The sequence below is a fragment of the Bison bison genome, unplaced genomic scaffold (assembly GCF_000754665.1).
Source record: "Bison bison bison isolate TAMUID 2011002044 unplaced genomic scaffold, Bison_UMD1.0 scf7180017864280, whole genome shotgun sequence".
Classification (NCBI taxonomy): Eukaryota; Metazoa; Chordata; class Mammalia; order Artiodactyla; family Bovidae; genus Bison; species Bison bison.
Genome location: NW_011494852.1, coordinates 3907938 through 3915608, shown reverse-complemented (window position 1 = coordinate 3915608; position 7671 = coordinate 3907938). Strand labels below are relative to the sequence as shown.

Sequence of the window (7671 nt, the reverse complement as noted above, 5' to 3'; positions counted from 1 at the left end):
TGTTGTGTTAGTTTCAGGTATACAGCAAAGTGACTCAGTTATACATACATAAATATCTAATTTTTTCAGATTCTGTTCCCTTATAAGGAAACATTGAGCATAGTTCCCTGTGCTAGAGTAGGTCCTTGTTGGTTATCTATTTTATATATCAGTTCATTTCAGTCGCTAGGTCATGTCCATCTCTTTGCAACCCCATGGACTGCAGCATGCTTGGCTTCCCTGTCCATCACCAACTCCCAGAGTTTACTCAAACTCATGTCCATTGAGTCGGTGATGCCATCCAACCATCTCATCCTCTGTCGTCTCCTTCTCCTCCTGCCTTCAATCTTTCCCAGCATCAGGGTCTTTTCTAGCGAGTCAGTTCTTCGCATCAGGTGGCCAAAGTATTGGAGTTTCAGCTTCAGCATGAGTCCTTCCAATAAATATTCAGGACTGATTTCCTCGAAGTCCAAGGGACTCTCAAGAGTTTTCTCCAACACCAAAGTTCAAAAGCATCAATTCTTCAGCACTCAGTGATCTTTATAGTCCAACTCTCATATCCATACATGACTACTGAAAAAACTGTAACTTTAACTAGAAGGATCTTTGTTGGCAAAGTAATGTCTATGCTTTTTAATATGCTGTCTAGGTTGGTCATAACTTTTCTTCCAAGGAGCAAGCATCTTTTAATTTCATGGCTGAAGTCACCGTCTGCAGTGAGTTTGGAGCCCAAAAAAATAGTCTCTCACTGTTTCCATTGTTTCCCCATCTATTTGCCATGAGGTGATTGGACCGGATGTCATGATCTTCATTTTCTTAATGTTGAGTTTTAAGCCAACTTCCTCACTCTCCTCTTTCACTTTCATCAAGAGGTTTTTTAGTTCTTCTTTGCTTTCTACCACAAGGGTGGTGTCATCTGCATATCTGAGGTTATTGATATTTCTCCTGGCAATCTTGATCCCAGCTTGTGCTTCATCCAGCCCACCATTTCACATGATGTACTCTGCACATAAGTTAAACAAGCAGGGTGACAATATGCAGCCTTGATGTACTCCTTTCCCTATTTGGAACCAGTCTGTTGTTCCATGACCAGTTCTAACTGTTGCCTCCTGACCTGCATACAGATTTCTTAGGAGGCTGGTCAGGTGGTCTGGTATTACCATCTCTTTAAGAATTTTCCAGTTTGTTGTGATCTACACAGTCAAAGGCTTTGACATAGTCAATAAAGCAGAAGTAGATGTTTTTCTGGAACTCTCTTGCTTTTTCGATGATCCAATGGATGTTGACAGTTTGATCTCTGGTTCCTTTATATACAGCAGTGTATATATATTAATCCCAAATTCCTAATTTATTCCTCCCCACTTTCCCCCTTTGGTAGCTGTAAGTTTGTTTTCTATGTTTGTGGATCTGTTTCTATTCTGTATACAAGTTTATTTTATGCTGAATACATTGTGCTTAATGAAAACATCCTAGTTTGCTTTTTTTAAAAAAAAAAATCTGACAGATGGAGAGTGTGCCATGGATAGGCACAGATAGGGAAAGCTAATTCTGTGGGACTAATTTCATTAATTCTTTCACTCATTCAACAAATCTGTGCTGGGAGCCGGGGTGCTGTAGCCGGGAGTCAGCTACAGTGTTGTACTGGCGCTCCCTCCTAGCAGCTGGCAAGAACTGATTGGGGAATTTTTCGGGAATTTTGATTGAAATCACATTAGTGACTTGAAATTGCCCATGGTGGGAGATTTTACACTGTGGAAATCAGCAAATGCTATCAGTCAGTACTCACACCCCTCAATTTTGCCCCATATCCCATTGTTAAACATTCACGAGCACACTGGGGGTCAGCAGTGACCAACACCTGGTCCCCACACAGACAGAGCTTATGTTATAAAGAAGGTAGCATGAGGAGCGTGGTTTACAGAAATATCAGCAAAAATAAACATGATAAATGCTATGAAAGGAAAAGTTTAGGAATTCATGAGAGCATATACAAGGGGGCTCCAAAAAGTCTTCCCTGGAGACATGAAATTTGATCAGACTTGAAGGATGGTAGGATTTAACTAGACAAAGAACGCACGGAAAAGCATTTCAGGGAGCCGGTGGTGTGGTAGAGCACCTGGCGTGGTAGACGTGGAACCAGCTTGCCCGCGACCATAGTGGGCAGATGAGGACTGTCAGATGGCAATACAAGGAAGCTGCTTTCAACCAAAATTAAGACGGTCTTCCTTGACTAGCCAGAGGCAGGACTCCTTCCATTCTGCCTCATAAGACATTGCTCTTGGTTAACCTGTACCAGGGGAATCAGGGGATGTGACTCTTGCCACACGTGAGGAGTCCTCTCAGCCACTGTTGTCAAGATGTTACGGGCATTCCTTTCCAACTGATGCTTCTTACTTAGCGTGTAAGCTTGAGGTGATTGCCTAAGCTCTCCATACCACATCTATTAATACAACATGGGGGCCATCTTGGTACCCACCTCATAGGGTTGTTCTGAGGATTATAAGAGATAATACGTGTAGTATAGTATCTGGCACATAATAAGTGCTCAATAAAGTTAGCTACCACCGTTAGTGGAATCTCCAACTTCCCTACTTTCCCCTCAAACCAAACATCTTAGATATGAGGCAGGTTTAAACAAGTTCTTTTACCGAGAGATCAATTTATTAGTTTTGACCCTGTTGCCAGCATCAGAACCCTACTTTCAAATAGACTTAAACAAAATAACCACAAAGGAGATGGAACTTACTGGTACACTAAAAAGTCCAGATGTGTTTGACTTCAGATGTAGTTGGATCCAGGTGCTCGGAGGACCACACTAGAAGTGGGTCTCTATTCCTTTTCCCTGCTCAATGTGACTCTGTGTTGACCTCCTTCTCAGGCTGATTCCTCCCAGCTGGGAGAAGCAGTGGCCCTTGGCAATTTCAGGATCAGCTCCTATCAGCTGAGGAACCCAGACAAAACAATAGCAATGGCCCCAGAATTGCCTCATTTGTCCAGCATAAACACACACCCATCTCAGAAACAATGACAATGGCCAGAGGTACAACTGGCTGGGCACAATGCATATGCCCATTCCTGGAGGTGGGAAAGAGGGTCATACACAAAACCGTAGGAGCTGAACATGTGGGTGAGGATTCCCTGAAGGAAAATATGGGTGCTGTTACCCAAAGAGGAGAGAATGGTTGTTGGGCAGGTAGGGGGAATGCAAGGGTATCCCCTACAGTTGAATAGATATCTGCTTGGAGGACTCAGGGCTTCCCAGGCAGCGCTAGTGTTAAAGAACCCTATTAAGGATGCAGGGGCTTCCCTCATAGCTCAGTTGGTAAAGAATCTGCTTGCAATGAAGGAGACTGGGGTTCGATTCCTAGGTTGGGAAGATCCCCTGGAGAAGGAAATGGCAACCCAGTCCAGTATCCTTGTCTGGAGAATCCCATGGATTGTAGCCTGGGGTCATAAGACTCAGGTACACCTTAGCGACTAAATCACCAATGCAGGATGCTTAAGATGTGCGGATTCAATCCCTGGGTCAGGAAGATCCCCTGGAGTAGGAAATGGCAACCCACTGCAGTATTCTTGTCTGGAGAATCCCATGGACAGAGAGGCCTGGCAGGCTACAGTCCATGGAGTCACAAAGAGTCGGACACGACTGAAGCAACTTAGCATGCATGGAGGACTCAAGGGCATGAATTTAACCACCCTTCTTTCCTCCTTGAACCACATAAGGGAAGTGAGCCACCCAAGCTTTGCTCTTGGGAAGGAAGGTGTCAGGAGTGAAAGATTCTTTCTTGTTCATTCTTTTCTCAATCTTCCTCCTATAATCCCCTCTTTTTAGACTTTGAATCTGGTATTCCTCCTCTCTTCCCTGTGAAATTCTATCCTCCTATTTATTTTTTGGATTGAGGCTTCAGTCAGATACTACTAGAAGCTCTCCTCTGACAGTTCTCCTACTTCCAGTAGGTGAAGCCCACGTTTCAGGTTCTGATTGTGAAATAATAAGAATTTGGACTCACCAGAGAAGCAGGCGATAGGTGAATATCTATGAAGGAACTTGTATCTGGATTTGACTCTGGGGAGATGAAACAGTCTTCATCACGGTGTTGTCTTTGAATGACGCTCAAACCTGAGGTCCACAGGGCAGGTAGTCAGGAAGGAAAGATAGATGTCAAGTTGATGAGAGTGAGAATAAGCTGGAACACAGAGCCCAGGCTAGACTCTATGAGGATGGGCTGAACCCCTTGCCCGTTCTTGTCACCTCTGATGACCTTGGTGTTGTGGGTGTCCTGATGGAGCCAGGGCCTTTTGTGCCCGTGTGGTCTGTCCTGTCCACCTCTTTGTGACCCCCATGGACTGTAGCCCCAGGGCCTTCACCATGGGGCTAAACACACATCTGGAGGGATTTCCCTGGTGGTTCTGTGATTAAGAATTCACCTTCCAATGCAAGAGACCCTGTTCAGGGAACTAAGATCCCACATGCCATGCGCTGACTAAGCTGCAACTATGGAAGCCCTCTCACTCTAGAGTCCTCGCCACAACTAGAGAGAAGCCACGCACCACAGCTAAGACCCGACGCAGCCAAATAAGTAAATAAATATTTTTAAAACAAACAAAGAAAAACAAAAAAAAACACACCTGGCCCAGGAGGAGGGAGGATTCAAAGGAAGGTGGAGCAGAGGCAGGACTAACGAAGTGAGCCAGCAGAAAAGAGATAGCATTAGGAGCTGCTAAATGGCGGCTACTTCCCCTCTCCCCACCCTGTCCTTAAATCTCCCGTAAGAATCTCTTCTGTGGCTGAAAAAGGAATTCTGGGAAGTGTAGTTCTAATCTAAGTGAGTCAAATCATTACAAAGCTGCCACAGTCTATGTCACTTTACACTTAGGCATCTCTTTAAACCATATTTAATCTCCAAATAGAGTAATAAGAAAGTCACGCTTTTAGCTAAAATTAACTACAGTTTACCACCCAAGCTTTCCCCTGGATGAGCCTTCAATAGATTCCAGAGTTCCAAAATAGCTGTGTCAGACAGAGCCTGCCTGTACAATGTTGTCCAGATGGGAGACAGACAGATTGATGCTGTTTTGTACTCCACTGTCTTCCAAGAATCCTCCCGAGGTTTTTTTTTGGGGGTGAAGAAAACGTCTAAAATTGATGGTGGTGGTGGTTGTACATATCTGTGAATATACTAAGAATTACTGTTTTTGTTGTTTTTATTTTATTGAAGTATATTTGATTTACCATGTGTTAGTTTCAGGTGTATAGCACAATGATTCAGATATATCTATATGTGTATATGTATATAGATACATATTTTCAGATTATTCTCTCTGATAGGTTATTGCAAAATACTGAGTATATTTCCCTGTGTTATCCAATAGGTCCTTGTTGATTATCTCTTGCCTGGAAAATCCCATGGACAGAGGAGCCTTGTAGGCTGCAGTCCATGGGGTTGCTAAGAGTCAGGCACGACTGAGTGACTTGACTTTCACTTTTCACTTTCATGCATTGGAGAAGGAAATGGCAACCCACTCCAGTGTTCTTGCCTGGAGAATCCCAGGGACGGGGGAGCCTGGTGGGCTGCTGTCCATGGGGTCGCACAGAGTCGGACACGACTGAAGCAACTTAGCAGCAGCAGCAGCAGCAGTGTGATACTAAAAATTATTGATTTGTACACTTTAAAGATGTGAATTGTCTGACATGTGAATTAGATCACAATAAAGCTGTTACAAAAAAAGAAAAAATGTTGCTCTTTCCTTGAAGGAAGCAGTTCAATGAAATCAACCACCTCCACCTGGTTTATCCTCTCGAGGAATAAAAGTAAAGTGAAAGTGTTAATTGCTCAGTGGTGTCTGACTTTTTGCAACCCTATGGACTGTAGCCTGCCAGGCTCCTCTGTCCATGGAATTCTCCAGGCAAGAATACTGGAGTGGGTTGCTGTGCCCTTCTCCAGGGGATCTTCCCAACTCAGGTATTGAACCTAGGTCTCCTGTACTGCAGGCAGATAGATTCTTTACCCTCTGAGCCACCAGGGAATGAATGGTACCATATAAGGGTTCATTGTTGGTCTCTGCTGCTGGCAGATGGAGCACTTGTCAGTGGCAGCAGGCAGACCAGCCTTGGTAAGTGGAAGTTCTTGTTGCTGAGCCTGTGTACAACCTCCATTGGTGCCATATTGGCGTCCCATGAACTGATGTAGATACAAACTTCTAGACATCTCTCCTTCCAGTCAAATGGACCACCAGATGCAATGCTCAAATTTCTGTCCTCTGGGAAAATTTCCCTTTAACCCTGTTCTTCAGGAGTGTCCAGAATGGGGCTATATAGCTGCCCATTTTGGGGTGGTCCCTGCATGCCCAGCAGCACTGCATGTAAATCAAGTCTGAGTGTTTTCTTCCTCAGTCAGCTGATCACAGGGAACGCCCCATGAGCCATCAATGTCTTTTGAGAAACAGAAGACAATGAATCAGACTTCTGAGCAACTTCCTCATGCAAATTACTTGTGCCTTCAGGACCTGCTAGAGCCCAGCCTTGTATAAACCACTTCCTCGGAGTGTTGCTCTGCACACCCAGCGTTATGGCTTGTTGGATCAGACAATGCACAGATAATGACGAATAGCTCAGATTACAGGGTATCTTGGCACCTGTGATCAAGCATGCAGTCTCTACTAAAGCCCAGTAGAAAGCGTAAAACTGTCAAAAGTAGAGTGATTAGGACTTCCCTGGTGATACAGTGGCTGGCAATCCACCTGCCAATGCAGGAAAAGTGACAGTGTTAGTTGTGTCAGACTCTATGTGACCCCCTGGGCTGTAGCCCACATGGTTCCTCTGTCCATGGATTTCTCCAGGCAAGAATCATGGAGCAGGTAGCCATTTCCTTCTCCAGGGGACGTGGGTTCCATTCCTTGTCCAGGAAGATCCCACATGCCTTGGAGCGGCTAAGCTCTCTTGGTGCAACCACTGAAGCCCGTGTGCCTAGAGCCCCTGCTCCCACAACAAGAGAAACCACACTTGAAAAGCCTGTGTACCACAAGGAAGAGTACCCCTGCTTGACGCAACTAGACAAAGCCTGTGTGCAGCAATGAAGAACCAGTGCAACCAAAAATAAATAATTTTTTTTAAGTAGAGTGATTATTTTCAGTGAATGACATGACTTCCTTCCAAATCTTCAAGGTCTACTGCCGGGGACCAGCCCCGGCTGATCCAGGGTATTCGAAGGAGAGACGGCGTAGGCGAAGATCAGGAAACAATTGCTTAATTAAATGTTAATTAAGGATATAAAGAGTAATAGAATGAGGATAGCTCAGTAAAATTCAGTGAAGAAAAGAGGCTGAAATAAGGATAGCTCAGTGAGGAAATTCAGTGGAGAAAAGAGGCTGAATAATTCAGCCAGAAGGTAAGAGAAAGAACGACATGGTGAGACCAAGTATCGGTGAACAAGGCCCACACTTTATTTTCCAAAGTAGTTTTTAGACCTTAAGTTATGCATAGAGGATAATGGGGGAAGGGGTAGAGTCAGGCAGCAAGCCAGGCTTTCTTCCTGCAAACTTATCATATGCAAAAGCTTAGGTGATTTGCATCATCTTCTGGCCCGGAGGCCTGTTAACATTTTAAGACCTTTTCTTCAGAAAACTTATTTTTCTCTAAAGGTGATTGGTCAGGAGCCACCCTCCAAAAGCATTAGATAAAGTTGCATTCCT

At 44.4% G+C, this 7671-nt stretch overlaps 1 long non-coding RNA gene across 2 annotated transcripts; it reads right to left on the bottom strand.

The window, feature by feature from the left end:
* Positions 1–1242: 1242 nt before the first annotated feature.
* Positions 1243–4715, bottom strand: LOC104995230. 2 transcript variants are annotated; one of them, XR_826047.1, is made up of 4 exons: positions 4609–4715; positions 3990–4099; positions 2726–2920; positions 1243–1283 (listed from the first exon to the last, which is right to left on the bottom strand). It is a non-coding gene; the product is annotated as an uncharacterized LOC104995230 (long non-coding RNA). The 2 variants fall into 2 exon arrangements; XR_826046.1 differs by lacking the exon at positions 1243–1283 and having other exon boundaries at positions 1359–2920.
* Positions 4716–7671: the final 2956 nt, after the last annotated feature.